Genomic DNA, 25703 nt, shown 5'->3' on the forward strand with positions numbered 1-25703 from the left:
CCCTCATTGTCCGGAAAAAAAAATTTTAAAAGGATACATGTACTGATGCATATAATCCAAGAGCCTACTACATTTTAGTCTCTGAGGAAAAGGAAATTGATATATGTCACAGATATAATTTAAATATGTATATAGTATATGTTCAGTTATATATAATTATGCATGTGTATCTGTTTATAGATGACAAATATATAGTATGTATTCATATACCTATAACTATGACTATATCTAAAACATGGAATATATATGAATCTCTATCATCTTTTTCTCATTTTTTCATTCTTTTCTTTTACCCCCTCTCTCACTTGATCTTTTTCTTTCCTTCTCTGTCTCCCTTGTTCTCTCAGAAATATTTTATGACATATTTAAGTTGGGTAAATAAAATAGGCAAATAAGCCTTGAAAAATAAAATATTGACCGTATCCTATAATAGGTTGATTACAGAACAACTTAAAATTTCCATTTAAGTATTGACATCAGGGGCTTTTCTTTTTTCTATTTTTGGAAAATTGTGTCACAAAGAAGAAATGGCCCAAAGATGCTTTGCTTTTGTTATTGTGGAAATTTCTGAAGAAGTGAAGTTGAGTTATACTCAGTCACACTTAATGTAAAGATAATGGAAAGAAAATGGCTCCAGTATTGTTTGGATTAATAAAAGCAGCTTGAAAAACCTTTCATTTCCCACCCCCTCCCTAAAGAATTTCATGTTAGATGTACTGCTAAGGAATTCACTGGCATATGCAACACCTTTTTTCATCCCCTAAAGGAAAGAAAGCTGTTGAAAACATTAGGGATAAGTGGAAAGGCTTAAATCTGTTGAGGCAGACAACTCAATAAGATAAAACTGGGTAATGAGGAATTAACTCAACTTGTGGTAAGGAAAAGTGCAATGACAGTGCATAAAGTTGAATGCACAAAACAATTTGAGCTGGAATATTTTCTAGGTAAGAACTGTATGTAATGACATTCAAACTTCTGTTTTTGCTAACTTAGAACTTCAGGAAGACACTTGCAAGAAACTATGATTGTCTGTAATTTGATTAGGAGGTTATACATACATATTGGTATCATGATGTTTTGGATTTTTTACTCCTCCCAAGTTGCCAATAGCTGGCTGGATCAAAAATAATGATTGGCAAAAGATATTCTGGGAAATGGAAAAGGATGCTGGATATGCATCATAGAGTATTGTTGCCACCTGCTGGTTGATTTAAGATAACCATTTATCTACCTCATCCTGATGTGAAGTGACTATAATTTCTGTGGAAAAACAGCAATTTTGGCTATTTGCATACTGATATTTACATTTAAATATGGTACCTAGAATTAAATGAAATTACTTAAATATCTTATATCTAGCAGTAAGAAGACAAGCAAGAGCAAGCACTGGCCTCTAAGTGTGGAAGACCAGGCCTTAATTGCCACCTCTGTCATCTATTGTCTCTGTGATTCTGGCCAAGTCATTAGCTCTCAGTGCCTTAGGTAATTCCCTAAGACTATAAGTTGCAGAGAAGGTGCCAACATGCATTGGTAAAGAGGGCTTCCTTATCTGGGAATTCCATATACTAATGACTTCACAGGTCCAGTCACTATCCCTATTTAGCTATTCTGAGACTAGCATAATATACAGTGGGACTATTAAGATCCATGATCTGGATACTATATTCTATTAATAGAACCTAATTAACGTAGCTTTCTTTTTCTAAAAAAATGCAGCTACATAATACTGTTAGTTCATATTTAGATTAATGCCCACAAAATTCCCCAAATAATTAAAAAATATACTTATAAAATTTTTAATAATAAATGATGCATATCCATATAGACTGGTGGGGGAAAAAAACCTGGGTTTTGTGTCTGAACACTTCCATTAAATTTCCAGTTCTGATATATTCTGCTTATGTTACCTTGAAAAGACATTTTATTTCTTGAGGCTTTAGTTACTTGATCTTTAAAACTGGGGGTGGGGAGAGTTGGATCTGATGATCCCTAAGGTTTCTGTCAACTCTACATTTATTATTCCTGCTAAGTTTTAAAGGTTTCAGCCTAGCAAGAAAATTTTGAATTTTGATTCTGTTATCTATTGTATTAACCATCCTTCACAGATTTGTATCATCTGCACAAATGACAAAAAAGCTATTATTATAATTTCTTCCTCCACGAGAGTGATAAAGACTTTGAGCAGGAAAGGCTGGGTCAAGGTCAGAGTTTTGTGATTCCTCAATAGAAACTTCCTTGCAAGTTGACACTATTCCGAGAACAATACTCTTTGAATATTATTATTAACCCAGCTGCCAATCCACTTAACAGTATTATCAAGTCCATATTTTCTAGTCTTATTCCTAAGGATAAATGAACAATAAGACAGCATGTTGTAATTGAAAGATTAATTCCTCAGAAATAAGAAAATTGACCTGGGTTCAAATCCCAGTCCTGCTACTTACAGTTCTTATAATCTTGGTCAAATCACATTACATCTCTGAGACTCAGATTCCTTGTTTGTAAATTAGATAATATTCTGGTAACTAGAACATTGTTAAGATCTCTTTTGGGTCTAAACCCTATGATCACATGACTTGTGAACAGCCTTTACCCTTCTTCAATGAACACATTAACAGGCTTTGTTCTGCAAATTTCCTAGTTAACATTTTTAGTCTCAAGGAGAATAATCAATTTGAAAGGGAATGGGGGAGGTGAAGTGATCAATCTTTCATTCAACAAGCATTTATTAAGCACTTACTACTATGTCAGGAACTGTCATAGGTACTGGTCATACAAGTACAAAGAATGAGATTACTACTTGCAAAAGAGTTTACATTCTAAAGGGGGGGAGATGAGTACAGACATATACATATATAGTCCATATGTGTGTGTGTATATATATATATACACACATAACATAAATAAGTATAAATACATACAAACTAGTTAAATATATAAGGCAATTTTGGACGGAAGGCACTACCAGTTGGAGAGATCAAAAAAGACTTCATGAAGAATACATTTCTTTCTTTTTTTGCAGGGCAGTGAGGGCTAAGTGATTTGCCCAGGGTCACACAGCTAGTAAGTGTCAAGTGTCTGAGGTTGGATTTGAACTCAGGTCCTCCTGAATCCAGGGCCGGTGCTTTATCCACTGCGTCACCTAACAGTGGATATTTCTTAAGGTATGTATTTGAGGAAGGAATGATTCTAATATGGAGAGGAAAGGTAAGACATCCAGTGCAAAAACAGGAAGACAAAAAGTAAATGGTATTGTATGTGAGGAAGAGAGAGAAGGCCACTATGTTTGGATCACAGAGTGCTGAAGGGTTAGGGCTAAGGTCCAAGTAGGTTCAAAAGATAGATTGGAGCCAGGTTGCATAGGGCTTTAAAATATTAAAAATGTTTATATTTTATCCTAGAGACAGTAAGAAACCACTAGAGTTGGTTAAATCACATGGTCAGATTAGTGATTAAGGAAATGTGCCTTAGTAGGAACATGTAGGATGAACTGGAGTGCTGAGAGACTTCAAGTAAGGAGACAAACTAATAGGTTGTTTTGGGAATATATTGAAAATTTGCTTGTAAGAGATATCCATATTGGAGGAGTACAAAGTGAGTTCCCAATATTCAGAGAGAATGGTGGAATAAGGAATTTGTATGTAAGACAGATTTAATAATTTGCCTTCCAGGAATTGGTCCTAGAAGTTTGTAGAATCATAGATGAGGAATTTGAAGTACAGAGGGGTTGTGTAAATTGCGAGCTGGAATTTCAACTCAGGTCTTCTGACTCAAAACTCATCCTTCTTTCCACTGCATTGTGCCACATATAATAAATACAGGGTCCACATCTTATTTTCATTGGTAGCTCCTTATTGTGCCTGGCACTGTGCTTTGCACATTACAGATGATGGAAAGGATGTATGTGTGCACATAATTTTAAATATCTTTTTAATGTCAGCATATTTCTGAATATATCCTATCTTCCCTAATCAGTAAGCCATCTCTTATTTTTTGAGCAATCTCTTATAAAATAACAATAATAAAAGAAATACAGAAGACAGTTCATCAAAACAAATGAATACATTAGTCACATCTGGTAGTACATGCAACATTTCATACCCAGTCTCTCCCTCCTCCATACCTTCACCTTGGCAAAGAAGGGAAGGAGATATCTTTTCTCATCTTTTCTCTAGGGTAAACAAGTATTTATTGAATGAGTTTGTGTGAGAGATGGAGTTGCTTGCTCAACCTCTGAATTCAATTCTGTTGTGAAGTTTAAAGATCATTCTAGACATTGAAAACAGTCTGTGGGTATAGTAAACCTTAGATATTTATAGATTTCTTTGCTAAGACATGCATAGGGCAATAGAAGGGTAGCCAGGAAAGAAATCTAGTTCAAAGGTTAGATAAGGAGAGTCATAAGCAAATATGATTTCCTTCATATATTTATAGAGTTCCTGGACACACTGACAAATATGCTATTGTACCAACTATATTTTACAGAGTTGAAAATTGTATCATAAAACCTAGGCTGGAAAACTTGAAGATATGAATTTATCTCTTGCTTAGCCCATGAGGAATGTTTTTCTCTTGAGATACTAACCCTACTAACTGGGCATCTTGCTGGTCTGTTCAATTCCACTCAGCAAACACTGATTAGGCACTTGAGAGGACATAAGGGGTACTGAACCTCAGGTTGCTTCAATTCAAACCACCAGCAACAAGCTAATCATATTAGAACTGCCATTTATGTAGTGTTTCAAGGCTTTAAAAGGGCTTGATTGTTGAAACTGAACACTATGCATTGTATCATTCTGGGAGCAGTCATAACCTGCTTTGTTGAAGTTGAGAAACCAGGGTGCTAAGAAATAAAATCTTGTGTTTCTTGGCTAGATGTCTCCTAGGGTCTCAAGGGAACTCTTCAGTTCCCTCCAAATGCTGTCTCTACTTAGTTATCTTTTCCAAAGGACTCTACTTCTAACCTACTCTCTCTCCCAATTCATAAACAAGAGCTCTTTATACATACCTGAGCTGTAGTGGCTTTTCTTTACTCCCCACCTTTAACTGCTATATTAATAAGTATTTTTCCCCATTCAATCCTCTCCTAAACTTTCTCTATTCCTGGATATTATAGATTCTATAAAAGGCTTTCCCTTTCTCATAGGATATGATTTTATTCTAGGAGGCAGTATAGTATGGCGAACAGAGATCTTACCTTGGAAAAGGAAAGATCTGAGGTTAAGTTCTTACTCTAGCGAATTCTGTCTGTGTGATCCTGAGCAAGTCATCTCATCCCTTAATGCTCCAATCTTTAAGACTGAAGCGAAGGTGCTGACCTGCATTGGAAGAGTGTCCCATCATCTTGGTGTTTCTCACTTCTAAAAAGTCACAGGTTCAGTTCCTATTCCCACCCTCCACCCCCACTGCATACATGCATGCGTGCACATATACACACACATTCACACACACACACACACAAACTCGCTGAGAAGCAGTGTGCATAATGGATTGAAAGCTTGCCTGAAAGCCTGATAAACCTAGGTTCAAGCCTGGCTTCTAACATAGCCATTCTAAATAGTCTGGATAACTTCGTAGTTTATCAATCAACAAGTATTTATGGTGTCCTATGATAGGATGTGAGGATAAAAAGACATCATACCTTTACTTAAATAAAATATTTGTTTTTGGAATAGAAGGTTGAGCAAACAAAATGATGAATTTTCTAGTCTTAGCTGTCTAGGGGGCAAGTAGGTGAGACAGTGGATAGAGTGCTGGGCCTGAGTTCACATTCAGGTTCAGATATTCACTAGCAATGTGACCTTGGGCAAATCACTTAATCTCTTCTTGACTCAATTTCTTCACCTGTAAAATGGACATGAAATAGTAGCACTTACTTATCAGGACTGTTGTGAGGATCAAATGGGATAATACTTGTAAAGCTCTTAGCACAACGCCTGGCACATAGCAGGCTTTATATAAATGCTAGTTGTCGTCATTGTCATCATCTTCATTCATTTAACCTCCCTGTATTTGTGTCCTAACTCCCAGTCTTATTGTAAAGATCAAGTTAAATAATGGGTATAATTCTTTAAATACTATATAAGGTAAATTATTGTTGTTTCTATTATAATTGTTCATCCATATTGGAGACATTAGCTAGTTTTGTTCCCATCCATCCATTATGAGCCACTTCAAGTTTTACACCTCCTCCAGGGTATCTTTCCCAATCAGGACAGTTCACAGTGTTCTCTCCTTTCTTAGAATTTTCATAGGCTAATATCCAGTTTACCATTGATTTGACACCAAATACTTCAGAATACTATTACTTAACCTTTCATGTCTAGTAAGCCTAATTTTCTCCACTGTACTGAAAGTTCCTAGAAGACTGGGGCCATATATGGACTTCCATGCATCATTAGAAAAATGCCATGCATATAGAAGATAGTCTTTTGATGGAATAAATGTATAGTTTATATAATAATGAGATACACTGGATTTTTTGTCTTCCAAGAAGACACCAGGATACCATAGTGCTTCTTTCTGTCAGTTAAAATATTTTTTATTTCCAAGTTATACCAGAGAGTCAAAAGGCATTGTGGGGATGATTTGTATGGAAAAAATTTTTATGGAGTAACATGGAAGTGATAGCTCTGGGTATGGATAGTTTTCCTAAGTGGGTAGGAATGGGAGAGGGTAGTTAGAGAGGGAAGCTTTATAATGAACTCTATATGACATCCAAATTCTTGCATGTTTATTAAAACTGAAACATCCTTAGAAGACAAATTACCAACCTACAGGTTCTTCTAGAGATGAACTAGAACTGATCATGAGCTTCTTGGTAGCAAATTTGCAAGTGAAAAGCATTCTGACCTGGGAGAGGCAAGCATTTATATAGTGCTTTCTAGGTGCCAGAACTTTACAAATATTATCTCATTTTTGATCATCATGACAATTTTGGGAGGTAGGCTTCCTGATTTCAGGCCCTCTACTATATCCATTATGTCAATTAGTCTACTTTAGGTGGGTTTTGTTTAGGCAATAAGAATACCTGCAGTAAAGTAGTAGAGAAAAATCTCTTTAATAATCTACTTAATATTGGTATTGAGACCTCTGACAGAGTTGCTTGTGCTGAAAGAGAGGGCCTCAAACATGCCTTAGACATCCTGGACTCCATTGCCTCCAGATTCCACCATCAGGCACGATGATCTTGCTTAGACATCTGCCTGTCAGTATATACCCTGACCCTCCTACTTTATTAAGGATTACAGTCAAGCCAACATTACTTTTGCTACTGTGATGGGTGTGACAATCTCTTGCTTCCAGAATCACTGTGATGGGGCAGCTAGGTGGCGCAGTGGATAGAGCACCAGCCCTGAGTCAGGAGGATCTGAGTTCAAATCCAGCCTCAATCACTTAACACTTACTAGCTGTGTGACCCTGGGCAAGTCACTTAACCCCAATTGCCTCACCAAAAACCAAAAAAAACAGAATCACTGTGATTCTAAATTGAATGAATGAATGAATCACTATCACTCATCCCACATATCCAATCTGCTGCTAAACCTTTTTTTCTACCTTCACAATATCTTCTGTATATGTAATCTACATTCTTATGCTACAGGCACCAACTACCCCAGTTCCGGCCCTCATGACCTCTCACCTGGACTATTGTAAGAGCCTCCTGATTGGTTTCCCTGTTCAAGTCTCAGACCACTCCAATTCATTGTTCACTCAACAGACAAAATGATTTTCCTAACGTAGGCCTGCACAGGTCACCCCCTGTTTCCCACGACCCCCTCTCCCAACTCAGTAAGATCTAGTGACTTCCTATGACTTTCAGAATCAAAGATGAAGTTCATTGGTTGGCATTTAAAGCTCTCCAAAACTAGGAGGCTTCCTGTTTAGTCTTCTCATACTTCATTCCCCTCCATGCACACTTCTATGTTGCTAAGTTGTCTTACTTGCTATTCTTTGTGCAAAGCATCCCATCTCTCATCTCCGTGGCTTTTCATTGGCTATCCCTGGCATGCTCTGCCTACCAGTCTTTGCTTCTTGCTTTTTCTGGCTTCATTAAATGCTCAAGTTTAATATTTTGTGGGAGGTCTTTCCCAGTCTCACCAGGTGCTAATGCTTCCTTTTCTGAAATGACCTCCAATCCACCCTACATATATCTTGTATGCTTAGTTACTTTAGGGCAGCGGGTGGCATAGTGGATAGAGTACTGGGCCTGAAGTCAGGAATATTAACCTTCCTGAGCTCAAATCAGGCATCAGATACTTACTAGCTGTGTGACCCTGGGAAAGTCACTTAACCCTGTTTGCCTCAGTTTCCTTACCTGTACAATGAATTGGAAGAGAAAATGGTAAACAACTCCATTATCTTTGCCAAGAAAACCCCAAATGTTGTCACAAAGGGTCAAATATGACTGAAAGAACTGAACAACAAAAGAACAACACAGTTATTTACATTTTGGTTTTCTCAGAATATGAACCTACTGAGGGCAAGGACTCCCCCTCCCCTTATTTGTATCTTCAGAATTTAGCATAGTGCCTGGCAAAGAGTCAGCACTTAATAAATATATGACTTAATGACTGACTAAATGATTGCCTTGATGAATAAATGTAAAATTTTGTTAAGCTCTTATTATGTGTAAAGAACTCTAATAAGAACTAGGGCTAAAAATTTAAGTGAGGAAGACAGTCCCCAAGTTCAAGAAGCTTGTAGTCTTATAGGGGAAGACAACACACACATTTATAGGTAGATATAGATGTATACATATAAGTATGTATGTATGTGTATATATGTATATATACACATACATACATACTTATGTACACTAATATATGTAGTAGTGTTGACCAGAGAGCTGTAGTTTGATCATCAAAATCACAGGAATAGTGATTGGCACGTGATTGTGTTCCTTTCCAAGAATGATAGTTGAAAGTTCTGATTTCATTACTGTTCTCAGAGCTAGAGTTAGAAGAGGGATGAGAGAGGGTGGTGAAGAAAATATAGAAAGATGACTGGAAAAGGAACATGGTGAGTCTTAGATAGAGATGGTGATTGTGCACCAATTAGAAGCCCACGTACCTAAGTGGCAGCTAGAATGCCAGCCTGGAGTATAGAAACATGGCAGCATGTACTTGGCTGAGGAGTAACTGGGAAGTGTAGGATCCATTCTCTGACTTCCTTCTCTACTCCAGGGTACTTCTCCATGTTGTCCCTATCCCTTTGATGTCCCCACTTCACTCTGTTGTGCTATATATATATATATATATATCATCTCTCTTTCTACAAAACACTGGGGAGTGATTGCTATCATTATCCCCATTTAACATATGAAGAAACTGAGGCAGACAGAGGTGAACCGACTTGCCCAGGATTACATAGCTAGTAAGTGTTTGAGGCTACACTTGAATTCAGGTCATGTTGATGCCACAGTGGTCTGGCACTATATCCACTGTGCCAACTAACCCAGTTTAGGTGGGTTTTGCTTAAGGGAATCAGAATATTTGAAGTAAGAAAGTGTTAGGGAAAATTTAAAGGATAGTTTCTTAGATATAAGGAGAGATCAGCATAAAATAAAGATAATACATTAAATTCCTATTTCAGAAAATTACAGAATCACAGCATTTCAGAGTTATAAGAGGCCAGTTCATCCAACTTACTCTTTTGTAGTGATCCAGACATTTCTGAAAAAAACTTTGGTGAAGGAAAACCCACTACCTCCTGAGACTTCTTATTTACCTTTCAGACAGCTAAAATGGTTCAGAAATATTTCCTCCTATCAAGCCCAAATCTGCTCCTTTTCCTCCAATTTTGATTCATTGTTCTTAGCCTTACTCACGGGGTCAGCCAGAGCAATTTGAATCCCTCTTCAATATGACAGCACTTCGACTACTTGAAGCCAGCTATCAAGTCTCTCCAAATCCTTTGTTCTCTGGACTGAACATCTGGGAAGATGTGTTCATCTTCATTCTGTCTCAGAATGCAAACAGGGCATAATCAAGCTCTTTCTTTATCAAGCCTGACTATTTCAAGGGCAGGGACCAGAAGCAACACTTGTATAGGATTATGATGTCTCCGATTCATGGTAAACAGATCATCAAAGTGTAGTTTGCATGAACCATCAGCTGGTATGTGAAAACCACTTTGTATATAGAACTATTCTTGGTATAGCAATGAGATTGGCTGTAATGGGATTTGGGATCTAAAGAAATGGAGATAAATCAAAACATGTTGAGACATTTGGAAGAAATGTACAAAATAATCTAGGTTATAAAGTCACATGATATTTTCATGTCTTGTTATTTCTACTGTTCTTTTATTTTCTTCATGTTCAGGAGTCAGATTATTGGGAAGATGTCTAGGGGAAAGATAAGGTATGTGTCTAGCTGCCTCTACTACTGTGCTACTAGGAGCAAGAGGCATAAAATACTAAATCGGAGTAGCCCCGGTCATAAGTGCCATGCCAACTATTAGCAATATAGTTCTACATGAGCTTCTTGTGTGATCTCAGCCTTTCTTGGTCCCATTAAGAAGTGCAGGGAATATACGTTTATATAGCATCTACTATATTCCAGGCACTTTGCTAAGCACTTGACGCATATTATCTTAATTTGATCCTCACACCAAACCCTGTGAAGTAGGTACCATTAGTACCCTCATTTTACAGTTGAGGAAACTGTGGCAAACAAATTAAGTGATTTGCCCATGGTGACATGGATGGTAAGCATCTGAGGCCAGAGCTGAACTCAAGTCTTCATGACCCCAGGCTCAGTGCTCTATTCATTTTTACCAAGCTCTCAGTTTCCTCATAAGTAGAATGAGAGAATGGATGACATATTAAATTCTTCTCAGTTGAACAATTATATGGCATGTGAGAATTTTTTCCTGTTAGAATATTGTGATGAGTAGGTATTCAAGTTAATGCTTTTACGTATTACTTTTGAATGACTGAGAAGTTGGAAAATTCTAGTTTGAATCTTTGTAATAGATTCCACTGAGAAAATGGGTTGATATGGGGAAAAACTTAATTCACATCAACCTAGAGAAGGTTTCCTTTATTTAACTAAATCTTCCAAATGTTCTAAAGCAAATATGATAACTCCATATCTTAGGTTTTTCCAAAATAGTTTCAATTTAAAAGGGGAAAAAAGGGACTTTTAAATAGGCTTTACAAATAGACAATGGGGTAGAGTTTACAAATAAAATTCAATAAATATTTATAAAGTGAATATTATATATACAAAACTTTGCTAGATACTAGAGGAGCAATTTTTTAGAAGTTTAAATAGGCATTACCTTCATGAAGCTTTTACCCTTATAAGATATAAGACAATTATAAGACATAGAATTACAGTACTGATTCTCTGATGGATCTGTGCTTTCATTTAAGTTGTTATTTCCTTCAATGATGCAGGTAATCCAATTCATGACTGTCAGGCCAGTGTCCCTCTTGAATAATATGTGATGTGTCTAAGAAGATGGGAAGCCTGGGTTGGCGAGAGTCATTACTGATGGGAGGGATTAGTGGAGGTTTACTCAAGGAAGGGGCGTGTGGTTGGACTCTGAAGAATTAATAGGATTTTTATAAGTGAAGAAGAGGAGGGAAAGGCATTCTAGGCATTGGAAATAAGTAGTCACTCCATAAATATTTATTGTATCCATTTCCAAACCTCATACATTTGCCTAACATGAGCAAAATGATAGAGTCAGGAGAGGATGTGAGATTATAGGAGGCTCAGCTAGAACACAGCAAAAGGATAAAACTAGAAGAGAAGGGTTGTGCCGGATTATGAAAGGCGTTAAATCACAGGCAAAGAAATTTAAACTTCATTTGTGTAGGTACATTGAGTCTATTTGAATGGTTTTCACCAAAGGAATATTATGACCAAACACATAAAAGAAAAAAAGGCTAATAGTGACATGAAGGATGAAATTAGAGTTGGGGAAAGATAAATGAGAGAATACCTATTAGGACATTACTGCGGTAGTCCAGGTGGATGGTAATGGGAGCTTGTGCCAGCATGGCAGCTGTGGGAATAGAAAGGCATTGATAAATGGGAGATAGGGTTAAGGTAGAGTTGACAGACTTGGTAATTGATTAGCTATGATAGAGGAAGCAAAAGGAGGAATAAAACCTATTCCCAAAGTTTCAAACATGGGATACCAGATGAGAATGATTCCACTGAGAGAAATAGTAAAGAAGCAGGGATTCTTTTGGAGGAGATAATATTAGTCACTGTATAAAGAGGTGACCTGGTAGTTAAGTCAGTCATAATTTGCTAAGGCCTACAAAGAAAGCTTACAGTTGTGGAAAGCTATTTAGTGATAAGAAGATTCAAGGGCAGGACATTTTCTCTTTGAACATATGATGCATTATTCTCTGAGTAGATTCCTTATAACAAAGATGTAATTCCTTTATATTAATATATTCCCCACTTTTGTGTGCTTCAGAACTTCTACATTCTTTTATTTGCATAGAATAACTTTCCAAGGCCAAGTTAACAGATTGAACATAGTCATTAATAATGACATGGTTTATGTTTTAATAGAAAACTAACTATACAAAGTCAAAGCTAAACAGTCTTAATACAGAAGTTATTTTAATTGGAATCTAACTTACTGAAAAGAATTAGAAGATTGGGACATATATACAAATTAGATAATCAATTCTTCAATTTCTCTTTTTAATTAATTGTAGAAAGAATTATTTTTTCTTAATTAAGAAACATTCCACACAGGATCAGAAACTTTCTTTCATTTTTTTAAAAAGAACTAATTTGTTTTATTTAGAATAGTAACAGATTATAAAATAGGCATTGCATTTTCTTAGGGGAAAAATGATACAGAACTAGCAATGATAGGTAAAATTTTTTTCCCTTGGAAATTTGTTTGTTTAAATATGGTTTTATTTGTTGTTTTTAAAGGTCATCTAGAAGGGTAAGATAATGCTAGCTTATTGAAGCTCTCCAATGTCAGACAAGGGATTTTATCTTTGCTGATAAGATATTGGGAACCACAGAGGATTTTGTGTATAGGAGAAACATGACCAGATTTATGCATGCCAGATCATACTATGAAAGGTTAGCTATGATTATGGACTCCAATTATCATAGATCAGAAAGAGACCTTAGAACTAATTTGGTCAAGGGATCTCAAACTCATATTCTCTCACTCTCAATTTCAGGTCATATTATGCAGATCATTGTCCCTTTTTTCTATCAAATAAGTAATTGTATTAACATGTCTTAGTGAAATGAAACAGGGATTTGTATAGTATTAATACAAATGGATTAATGATATAATCTTAAGCATGTGACTAAAATTTAAACCCACTGAGATAGTTCAAATTCTTCATTCAGTCTCCTTGGTATCAAAAGCAAAACAAGTTAAATTAAAAAACAACAACAACACCATGATGTTCTAAAATTCTTAGTCCAGTTTTAAGCTTTAAAAGTCTAATTTATCATTGTCTATTACTACAGTCTTATCAAGAATTACAGTCTCTTTTTGTTATATTTTCTACTCTGATAGTTGTGAGGTGATGCCTCAGAGTTGTTTTAATTTGCATTTCTCTTATCAACAGTGATCTAGAGTAGTTTTTAATGTGATTATAGATAGCTTTGATTTCTTTGTCTGAAAACTGCCTGTTCATATCATTTGACCATTTATCAATTGGGGAATGACCAGTATTTTTATAAATTTGACTCAGTTCCCTATATAATTGAGAAATGAGGCCTTTATCAGAGATACTTGTTTCAAAAATTCTTTCCCAGTTTTCTGCTTCCCTTCTAATCTTGGTTACATTACTTTTGTTTGTGCAAAAACTTTTAAATTTTATATAATCAAAATTGTCTATTTTACATTTTGTTTTACTCTCTATATCTTCTTTGGTCCTAAATTCTTTTTTTTGCTGATAAATCCGACAGACAAACTATTCCATACTATTTTAATTTGCTTATGGTATCTTTCTTTATGTGTAAATCATGTACCCATTTTGACCTTATTTTAGTATATGGTGTGAGATGTTAGTCTATACCTAGTTTCTGCCATACTGTTTTCAAGTTTTCTCATCAGTTTTTGTCAAATAGTGAGTTTTTGGTCCAAAAGCTTGAATCTTTGTGTTTATCACATAGTAGATTACTGTAGTCATTTAATATAGTGCATTTTTTACCTATTCTATTCCACTGATCCACCTCTCCATTTCTTAGCCAGTACCAGTTTGTTTTGATAATTACCACTTTATAATATAGTTTGAGATCTGGTACTGCTAGATCACCTTCTTTTGTATTTTTTTAATTGATTCCCAAGATATCCTTGGGCAAATATAAAAAAGCAGAAAATTTTAGATGTTGGAGGGAATGTAGGAAAGCTGGGATGTTAATCCATTCCTGGTAGAGTTGTGAAAAGATCCAACCATTCTGGAAAGCAATTTAGAACTATGCCCAAAGGTCTATAGAACTGTGCATAACTTTTGATTCAGCAATACCACTGCTAAGTTTATAACCCAAAGACATTTCCCAAAAGAGAAAAAGACCTATTTGTACAAAAATATTTATAGCAGCTCTTTATGTGGTGGCTAAGAGTTGGAAATTGAAGGAATGTCCATCAACTGGGTAATGGCTAAACAAGTTGTAGTATATGATGGTGATGGAATATTATTCTGCTATAAGAAATAACAAGCAGGATGATCTCAGAAAGACCTGGGAAGACTTGTATGAACTGATGTATAGTGAAGTGAGCAGAACCAAGAGAACATTGTGCTCTGAGAAAGCAATATTGTTTGATGAAGAACTGTGAATGATGTAACTATTCTCATCAATACAATGATCCAAAGGACTACTGATGAAACATACTATCGACCCCCAAAGAAAGAATTGATATTGACTGAATACAGATTTAAGCATGCTATTTTTCACTTTCTTTCATTTCTTTTATTCAAGTTTTCTTGTACAAAATTACTAACATGGTAATGTTTTACACAATCATACATACATACATACATACATATATATATATATATATATATATATATATACATATAACCCATATCAGATTGTCTGCCACCTCAGGGATGGGGGAGGGGAGGGAGGGAAGAAGGGATAAAAATTGGAACTCAAAAGTATAAATAAAAATGCTTATTATTTAAAAAATAAAAAGTTTTTTTTTTTAACAAAGAACTATAGTCTCTCAACTAAACAGTTTTCTAAACTGGAGTAAATAGAAAACAATTCATACATTTATCAATTAGTCTTCCCTGTATATATGTTGGATACATATACATGTGAAATTGGGGGAGCAATGGAAGGTCATCATTTGGGTTTTTTTATTGGTGAGAGTACTCATTCTGGACCCCAAATTGTTCAAAACAATTTGCTAACATAGTCTTGGAGTTGGAAATGGTCTTAGAAGCCAGCTATTGCAATCCACACATATTACAAATAAGGAAACTGAGACCAAAGGAGGTTAAGTTCACCACAGTCACACAGGTATTAAGTATCAGAGTTAAAATTTGAGCTTCAGAGCAACTATTCTTTCCACTATTCCAGGCTGTCTTGGCATGCCAAGAATAGTAGATAGATTATGGGGGACTTGAATCTTACCTAGTTTTATCTGGTACAAAACTAGTTCTATTACAATACCTTATTTAATATATCACAATGTTATATACTTAAATGCTTGTTTCCTTCCTCACTCTCTCCTTCTTTTCCTTCTCCTCCTTCTCCTCCTTCTTCTTCTTCTCCTTCCCCTTCATCTTCCTCTTCCCCTTCCCTTCCCTTCTCTTTCCTCCCTTTCTTTTGTATATGTTGTTTCCCCCAATAGAAGAAAGAAAGGAAATAAGCATTAATTAATGGTCTGCTAAGTGCCAGGAATTGTGGTAGGCATTTTCCAAATATCTCATTTGATCCTCACAAAAACCCTGGAGTCGGGGGGAGGTACTCCCTTTGAAGAATATAATATAAGTATAATTTTCTTCATTTTACAGATGAGGAAACTGAGGACCAGAGAGTGCTTGATCTCATACAAATAACTATCACAGGCAAAGTTGATACTTATTTCTTCCTGACTCCAGGTCCAGAATTCTAGCTACTACACCATGTTGCCCTTTAGCTGGAAAAGGCCATTACTGCAATGTTGGTCATCGGGTGAGAGTGTTTTGTGGCCATAGCAACTAAGGATGCCTGGCTACCTATTAAGGCAGAGAAGAGTATTGACCTGAGTTGGTGAAGGAAGTACCTGCTCCAGTGAACTCTCAGATCTCACAAAGTACTGAATCAATAGGAACTTAATAGACTTATGGGCTTGTTCTCTTCTCTGCTCATGTTGCTGGCTTGTATTTATTCTTTAGCTATAACAGGTTCATAGATGAATTGTGCTGGTAAGGTTAGCATCGTGAATGCCAGTTGTGACAACTGAATCCCATCCCATGCATGCATGTGCCTGTAAAAATATTTTCTACTGCCCGATGCATATAACTGTTTTGCTCTTCCATATGCAAAGCTCCCAGCAACCAGAAAGGTTTTTCTCTGCCTGATGGATGTCAATTCCCTGTCTCTCTATTGAAGGGTTATTTTCCCCCCTGCTTGGTTATCTGCAAAAATAAGTTTTCCTGGGATGTCAGCGTGTTGCATTTGCATGTGTGGCCCAGAGGCCTCATACAGTCTCAGCTGGATAGGTCCCTTGGAAAGGGAAATAGCTACACATCAAATTTTATGATGAGGCTGCCAGATTGTTGTTCCCCTCTATGCCCCTCATAGTTGTTCTGCACGAGGGGCTCCCCAGGGGGAGTGGAAGAGATAAATGGGGTGTTGAGGGGAATAATAATTTGACCCAAGGTGAAAGGATAAAGGAAAAGTGAAAAACATTCCTGTTTAGCTGAAGGATAAGTCATATTAATTAGGCTGCTTATGACACGGCTCCATAAGTCGAAATGAAATTTACGAAAAGGGAGCCATAACAATGGATCTACACCTCATGGATAAATAACACCTGCATGTTACTATTTCCTGATTTCCACTTTGCATAAAACTACTTTGTTAGCTATGACCTTAGCAGAAAATGAAACATACATGGGTACGAATTTTCAATGTTTAATTCTGAGACGGTGATTTTTGTGCATTTAAAATACAATGAAAGATCCATTTCAAGCATGTTGGATTTAGACATTTGCTTTGCAATGAGAAATTGTAAAAGGAAATAGCCTCCTATGGTTCATTTACTAAAACATTTATATAGTTAACTTTAATCCACAGTAATGGAGAGGAGTAGTGGCAAGCACAATCCACAAAGCATGTATGTACACCTGGATCTGAAGCATATTGTATTAATAATAAATCCAGGGGCAGCTAGGTGGCGCAGTGGATAAAGCACCATCCCTGGATTCAGGAGGACCTGAGTTCAAATCCAGCCTCAGACACTTGACACTTACTAGCTGTGTGACCCTGGGCAAGTCACTTAACCCTCATTGCCCCACAAAATAAAATAAAATAAAAATAAATCCAACATATTCCAGAACTAGATGATATGTGTACATACTTTGTGGATTACGTCTGTTACTACCCCTATTATGCATATAGGAGGTGTGTGTGTGTGTGTGTGTGTGTGTGTGTGTATTTTGTCTATTTAGGTATGTATCTAGATATACACATACTGAGTACAGATTATCTACTTACCTACCTTTCAAGAGTCAAGACCTGGGGTTTCATCAGTTTGGAGAACTTGTAATATAGAAACTCCTTCCACCAATGCAGGCAGTCAACTCATCTGTAACTTATAATTTTAGCTCTCTAGCACACTGAAAGGTTAAAGAATCTCCTCAGGATCACACACCTAATGAGAAGTAGGACTCGAATTGAGACCCTCCTCATGCCAAGGTCAACCCTCTATCCCTTCTACTATTCTATGCTCCTTAAAGCAAATATGAATTTAGGCAAGTCATGAAGGTGTGCAATCTCTACTTTTACAGTTATACAGTGAGGATAATCATTTAGGCCTATGAGAGGAAAGGCTTTTATCTGCCCATAGCTTTTGGACTAGATATTTAATGTGCAAAGAACATTTTGGGATTGAAAGGGAGTCATTCTTGAGCAACCTGGAATCTTAAATATTAAAATGACTACTTCAAAGATGACCCATCTAGGTGATGTTTAACTTGACTCTGATTATATTTTCAGTTTTTGAGGCAAATTTGAGTTGTCAATAAGTTACAGTTTTTGTTGGAAACTTCAATGACTCTTTCGAGTGTGCTGCATTTTATTAAATAATTATTCTTCAAATTTCTCTCAATATATACAGTTTTAGAAACCTACCAACTTTGTATTTCTTTAAGAAATGCCTGTATCAGCATTGTTTCTATCATGTAATGAAAGGAGTAATCACTACAATATAATAATTATCTTTTTCTAAGGGGTAATTAGGAATGCAACCCTGAATAAGTAATGGTGTGTAAATTACTACTGTCCCAAAGTTCCAGTAGTTTGTAGATCTTTCTCTGTGCAAAAAAGTTTTCTCCTTTATTATTATGCCTCATTTTATGCTATCAAAGACAGTATTCATCCTTTCCTTATTGCTGACATTGCTTCTTTTGGAGTGAAGTAATAGAATTTCATTGACTTATAGGGGAAAGTATAGGAATTAAAAGAATCTTAAAAAAATCATTCTGCTTCAAGGGGAAAAATTCCAATATTTGCCCCTCCCACATAAATATGAAACTAGATTAAATACACTTAATATTAATGATCCTTTTGAATATGAGGAAAAAAGTGTTTCTGCAGTGTCAGTTACTAAAGATAGGGTTATAAAGGACATTGCTGTATACTGAAGGTATTTCATCTCTCTCTAGTCACAAGATAAATGACTGCTTAATTGAAGGCTTCACACGAGCATGAAACTTGACATCCTATAAAAATGATTCACTTTTTCCATCTTTTCTATACTGAGCATTTAGCATCCTGGGAGGAAAATAAGGATTTGAACAAAACAGGAAGCATATGCTGATATTCAAAGTTATTGCAGCACAGGATTGGTCAATGAAATGTGTATACAATTTGGACAATGATAGCATGTCCCTATATATAGCACAATGAAACTTAAGGAGGGGGATCCATGATCACTGCTGTTCTAATAATCACTTGTTGCATGCCAAGAATACAAAACAATACAAAACAAAATATACCTCTCTACCTTTGCTCACACCATTCTTGGACTTACTCCCAGGATGTGACAGATAGTGACGCAATGAAGAGGTGCATATTCATCAGAGCAAAAAGAACAAAGTAAGAGGCAAAAGAATTGGAGAAAGTTGATATTCTTTCTTCAAATAGCAGAAAAGGACAGTGGTTTTTTGCATGTAGGTGATGACAGGAATGTGTATATCAACCAAGTCTGGGCACAGAGTCCCAGATAATGTGAGCAAAGTCAGAGAAGTTAAAGAGAAAGGTGAGAGAGCTCATTGTAAAATACTCTTTCTTAGAAGCACTAAAAGACAGAGTATCTTCATAGCAAATGGCTATGCAAAGTAAACAGGCAGTCTGCTGCAGCAAATAACTAGAAGAGGCACCAGAGAGAGCCTCAGAGAACAAAAGATGTCAGTTTTGGCAAGTATGGAAGGTGAGAAGTTCCATAATACATGGAGATCACATTATTTTTGCATTTCTTCCAGTACCAAGTAACAATGACATATATAGGGAAGGGAGATTAGTATCCTTGTTAGCAAAACAGCTAGGTGGTATGGTGGATAGAGTGCCCAGCATGGAGTCATGAACACTTAATTTCATGAGTTCAAATCTAGCCTCAGACACTTACTAGATGTGTGACAAGTCATTTAATCCTATTTGCCTCAGTTTCCTCATCAAGAAAATGAGCTGGAGAAGGAAATGGCAAACCATTCCAGTATCCTTGCCAAGAAAACCCCAAATGGTGTTAAAAAGAGTTGGACACAAGGGGCAGCTAGGTGTCGCAGTGGATATAGAGTATTGGCTCTGGAGTCAGGAGGACCTGAGTTCAAATGCAGCCTCAGACACTTGACACTTACTAGCTGTGTGACCCTGGGCAAGTCACTTAACCCTGAGTGCCTCACCCCCCAAAACAAACAAAGAGTAGAATTTGACTGAAAAACAACAATTGCCATTAGAAGGGAAGATAAGAGGACTAACAGACTGCTATCCTACTTTTTGGCTTATCTGGGAAGAGTGAAATACTACCTAAAGGAATGGGAAGAAATGCTTTAGGAATAAAATAAGAAGTCAAAATAATTTGAAGCAGCAAATCTACACTGGTAAGATTTGACTCATAACCATAATGTGCAGGGGTATATTGGAGCACTGATTTGCAAGTCAATTGTTAATTTTTCAAGTATGGACATTTATACCTCAGAAATTAGCAATTACTAAAAATTAGGACTTGATTTATATTTTAAAATTGTCTATACTTAGGAAAGTATTAAAATACAGATTATACTTTAAAGTGTAAGAAAGATGAGATGCTTTTAAGGATGAAATTCTGATGATAAGAATATGATTTCAATGAGGATAAGAAGGGTATAGGGGGGCAGCTAGGTGGCGCAGTGGATAGAGTACCGGCCCTGGAGTCAGGAGTACCTGAGTTCAAATCCGGCCTCAAAAACACTTAACACTTACTAGCTGTGTGACCCTGGGCAAGTCACTTAACCCCAATTGCCTCACTAAAAAAAAAAAAAAAAAAAAAGGGTATAGGGTCCAAAAAGCAGATGCTCTGCTAACTGCTTAACATGTTTCTATTTTGGATTTTATTTATTTTTAAATTAAATTTTAAAAATTGAATTTCAAAACCAAATGATACAATTGCATATATACAGCATAACAAAGAAAGATAATTTTATAAGAATGCTTGAATCTTCATTAAATATTGCTTGTTTTTAAAAGTATATAGTTAATTCTGCATATTGCTTTCAAAACTGTCTTGCTTATTGGTACTCTCTTCTGAAATTTTTTTCTGTGCATTAAAAAAATGCAATGGCCTTTTTGGGGGAAGGGATTAAGAGTGCTAAAACCTCTCCCCTACTCAAAAAGGAACTGAGAAAAAATGTAACATAATAAGCATAGTCAAGCAAAATGAATCCATGTAGTGTCCATGTCCAAAAATATATGTCTTTCTCCATTTGGAGTCCATCACTTAAAATGAGATAATGTTTGTGAAGCACTTAGCAAAATGCCTGGAATATAGTAGCCACTTAAAAATGCTTATTTCCTGTCCTTCCCTTCCCTCTCTGTCAAGAGGTGTATGACATGTTTTTTGAGTCTTCTGAAGGTGTGCCAAGTTGTATTTTTATAAAGAAATTTACAGTCTAGGCTTGGTGACACATACTTGTAGTCCTTGCTACTAAGGAGGATGGATTGCTTGGGCTTATGTCTTCTGAACTGTGGCAGGCTAGGTCTTTAGAATGTCTGCACTATGACTGGCAGCAATATAGGGAACAACTGGAAACAGCTGACAAACAGGTTGCCTAAGGAAGGACAAACCTAACCATCTCAGAACCAAAGTAGGTCAAAGATATTGTGTCAATCAGTAGTGGGATGAGGCCTGTGAGTTGAAGTTGCTTTTCCAGCATAGGAGAGAGGGGATCCCAGTCTCAAAAAAGAAAAAGGAAGGAAGGAAGAAAGAGAGAAAGAAGAAAGAAAGGATGAAATAAAGGAAGAAGAAAGAGAAAAAGGGAAAAAAAGACAGAAATGTACAAAAGATGGAATAAATGGAAGGTAACTGGATAAACATGAAAGAAGAGCAAAGCCCTTGTCAGAATAATGTCAGAAATGCTAAAACTCAAAATCTGTAGAGAGTTGGAATAAAAAAAAATGTTTTTTATTGTTGTTGTTTGGTTTAAATTATGCTTAGGGAATGAGGAAGATCAAAGAAGTATTAGGACCATCATTTGTAGTAGAAGGGGAAATTATTCATCACAAAGAAAGGGCAGAACTCAACTCCTATTTTCCTTCTTTTTCTCTAATGAGAAAAATATATCCACATTAAAAATTCTAGAACAGAAATGATGAGGAGGGAACTGAAACCCAGGATATGTAAAGAGATGTCATAGGAACACCTGGTTGATCTTGATGAATTAGGGTCATCATACACAATTAAACTACATACCAAAGAACTGAAATAATTTCCCATTTGATTGCTAAGTCATTGGTAATCTATGAAAAATTATGGAAAAGAGGAAAGGTGCCAAAGCAATGAAGATGGACAAATGTATCCAATATCAAAAGAGGCAGAAGAAAGTGGATCATTCAAATGATAAGCCAGTACAATGTATAGCCTTAAGAAGTTGCTTAGGGCACTTAAAGGTTAAGTGCTTCCTCCCACAAACCCTCAGGATGTGTTAGAGGTCTATAAGTTCTTCTTCTGACATTTAATGTTACATGATTTCTGTCTAACCAAGCCCAGACTTATATCCATCACACAATGGGATAGAGTTAAAGGAAGCCAATGTATCTTAGGGAAGGGAGAACAGGCTACTTGGGAATAAAGACAAGGTTTATCTTTAAATCTCTTATTTAAAAAGGATAGAATGTTAAATGTTATATGCACAACCAAATCTGTAATTTAGAAGGCAAAAGAACAAATTATGATCCAAATTAGAAGTTAAAGGCAGCTTGTGGAATAGGGGATAGAACACTGGGCCTGGCCTTAGGAAGACTCAAGTTCAAATCCAGTTTTAGAAACTTACAAGCTTACGTGACCCTGGGCAAGTCACTTAACCTCAATTTTCCTCAGTTTCTTCAACTCTAAAATGGGGATAATAATATTATCTACCTGTTAAGGTTGCTGTGAGTATTAAATGAGATGATATTTGTATAATTCCTTAGTACAGTGCCTGGAACATAGTAGGCATCATAAAAAATGCTTATTTCCCTCCCTTCTTTTCCTCACTAGTTGGAGTGCAGTGGGAAGAGAAGCATTATAGGAACCAGAAGATGTAGGTCCTAAAATCATATCCATCATTGACTTGTGTCACCATATCACCTAAATTGTAGCTGCTTCTTCATCTGTAAAACTGAGTTTAAAATTCCTGCTCTCTTGAACTCATAGACTTCTTATGAAAATGCAGATGTATGTGAAAGCATCATGAAAAGATGTAATATATAATACAACATATTATATTATAATATAATATACATATATAATATGTATATTACAATATAGAATAAAATGCTATCTTTGCTATAAATTTTTATGTATTTAAATCATATGCAGTGGAAAGCAGGTTTGATTTGGAATCAAGTCCTGGGTTTAAATCCTAGGCTCCGACAGTTTACCAATCAGTCTAGAAGCTTTATAACAAAAATTTTCTCTGGGACAAGCTCCTCTATGTTTAGTGTTGGTTATACAAATACAAAAAGTAAGACATTCCTTTCCCTCAAGAGACTTACATTCTATTTGGTAAGATACAACATATATTGTTGTTGTTACTTGTCCTTCATACTCTAAGAAGACATGACATCAGGGAGGTGATGTCATGACTTATCATACATTGGATCTAAGTGAGGAAGGGCTAACTTGCTACCTGTAAGACCTAGGGAAAGTCCCTTAACCTCTCTGGTTATTTTCTTCATCTGTAAATTTAGGAGTTTGGCTTAAACGACTTTTATGATTTCTTCTAGTTCTAAATGTGTGGGCCAATGATTGTGATATGTAGGACCATAATGGAATTATGAAATGGTTATGATGCCATTGTTTCAGGATTATTAAGTATTTGTGTATGTGTGTGTGGGATATGTGTTTTATTTATGTGTATGTGGTGTAGTGGAGAGAATGCTAGGTTTGCATCTAGATGATGCGGGTCAAAATCCAAGTTCTATTTACTGTGTAACTTTGGGCTAATTTGCCCTTAATTTCTCTGAGCCTTGATGATTTCTAATGCCTCATTTAGTTCTAAGCATGATACTTTTTGGTGGTGGTGGGGAAATGGAAGGGACAAATGGAGACAAGATGTGATCTTATTGATTTGGGGAACTCCTAGTGAGGAAACTTCTTTTTATCAATGTTAGGTCAGCACCTCTCAGACCTTACAGTCTTTGATAATTATCCAGGGAACCAAGATGTTTAATCACTTATCAGTGTCATAAAGTAATATATATTAGAAATACCTAGTTCATCCTAGTACCAAAGCCATTTCTATCCCTAAACCACTCTGCTTCTCATCTATCAAAATGACCATTTACGTATAGGAAAATCTGACCATCAAGATAGTAAAGAATCCCAAATAAAATATATTTCCCCTCTCTTCTCATTACCTCACACCCAATCATTTAACTGCCACGATGTAAGTAGACTGGAGTTCTAAAATATGAAGGTTTTTTTTTTTTTTTTGGCGGAGCAATGGGGGTTAAGTAACTTGCTCAGGGTTACGCAGCTAGTAAGTGTCAAGTGTCTGAGGTCAGATTTGAACTCAGGTACTCCTGAATGCAGGGTTGGTGCTTTATCCACTGCGCCACCTAGCTGCCCCCCTGAAGAAATTTTGAAAGAAAAAAGCGTGTGTGGTTTTATTTTTATAGCTCTAGAAAGGGTTGAAGAGTGTTTAAGACAAAAAAGCAGAGAATTTCCTTCACTGTTATTTGAAATTGTACTCAATATATGACATCCACTTCAGACACTGGTCTGGAGCTACATTTTTCTTTTATCTGATTTTTATGGACTCATAAAAATGAGGTTTATTCTATCTAAGTCAAATGAAGATGAATAGTTTCCTTTATCCCACAAAGAAATACCCTTTCCCATTGGCAGAGAGATGTTTTATTTGGCCTCTATGTTTTCACATGACATGTACTTATGTCTAAAGTAGGCAAGACCATGATGTTCTGCTGTTTATACTTACACCATCCTTATTTTAGCAGTTTATCTTCAGTTCAATGAATTCCAGTTCAGAATATATCCACATTACTGATAACTCCACAGAATAACAAAAGCTGCTACATTAGCATGAATGTGTATGCAGTGACACATTCCTGGCATAATAACATAAAGCAGTATGAAAACAGGTAGAAGACTAGACATATTGAAATTGGGGAAAAAAAGGAACTCTGCTCATTTTCACTACTTGACTTTTCAAAAGGTTCGACTCCAAAATATCAACTATGGGAAATTTTATTAATATGATTACAGGGGGGATTACTTTCTCAAGCCTCTAAGATCTGTGATAAAAAGTTTTCTTTAGAAAAATTAATTGTGGATTTGATTGACTTTTGTTGTATGACGGAAGGTATACGTCGGAATTTTAAAGAGACTAGCAGCAGGTTAAAGAAAGGACTGTTTAGTTGGAATATTTTTGATGAATTATTTTTGGCTTAACATTAGCTTAAGATAAAGTGTGGTGGAATGGATATGCAGCCAACTTCATGGTAAGGAAGACAGTTTCAAAACTCACCTTTGCAACTCAGTCTCTCATTGGACTTATTATAAATTTCAGATTAAGTGCTGGTCTATAATAGCGGAAGGAATCTCCTTATAGGAATTCTATTTGGTCATTGAATTCAGGCCTTGATTTAAAACAACAACAACAACAACGACAACGACAAGCACAACAACAACAACAACAACAAAAAACCCAACCTACACACACAGTATCTTAGGTAATTCTAATAAGGGATAATTGAAATTCATCTTAAAGGCTGATCTTCAGGGCTTTCTAAGCCATGGGTCTACATTTTGTTGCTTTAAAATGCCTGTTCAATTTCAAAAAG

At 36.1% G+C, this 25703-nt stretch overlaps 1 protein-coding gene across 2 annotated transcripts in view; it reads right to left on the reverse strand.

Annotated features, from left to right (window-relative positions):
* The window catches only part of KCND2 (potassium voltage-gated channel subfamily D member 2), a 622261-nt gene that overhangs the window by 112675 nt on the left and 483883 nt on the right, over nucleotides 1–25703 (reverse strand). The window lies entirely within an intron of this gene.

The sequence above is a fragment of the Dromiciops gliroides genome, chromosome 5, assembly GCF_019393635.1.
Source record: "Dromiciops gliroides isolate mDroGli1 chromosome 5, mDroGli1.pri, whole genome shotgun sequence".
Lineage (NCBI taxonomy): Eukaryota > Metazoa > Chordata > Mammalia > Microbiotheria > Microbiotheriidae > Dromiciops > Dromiciops gliroides.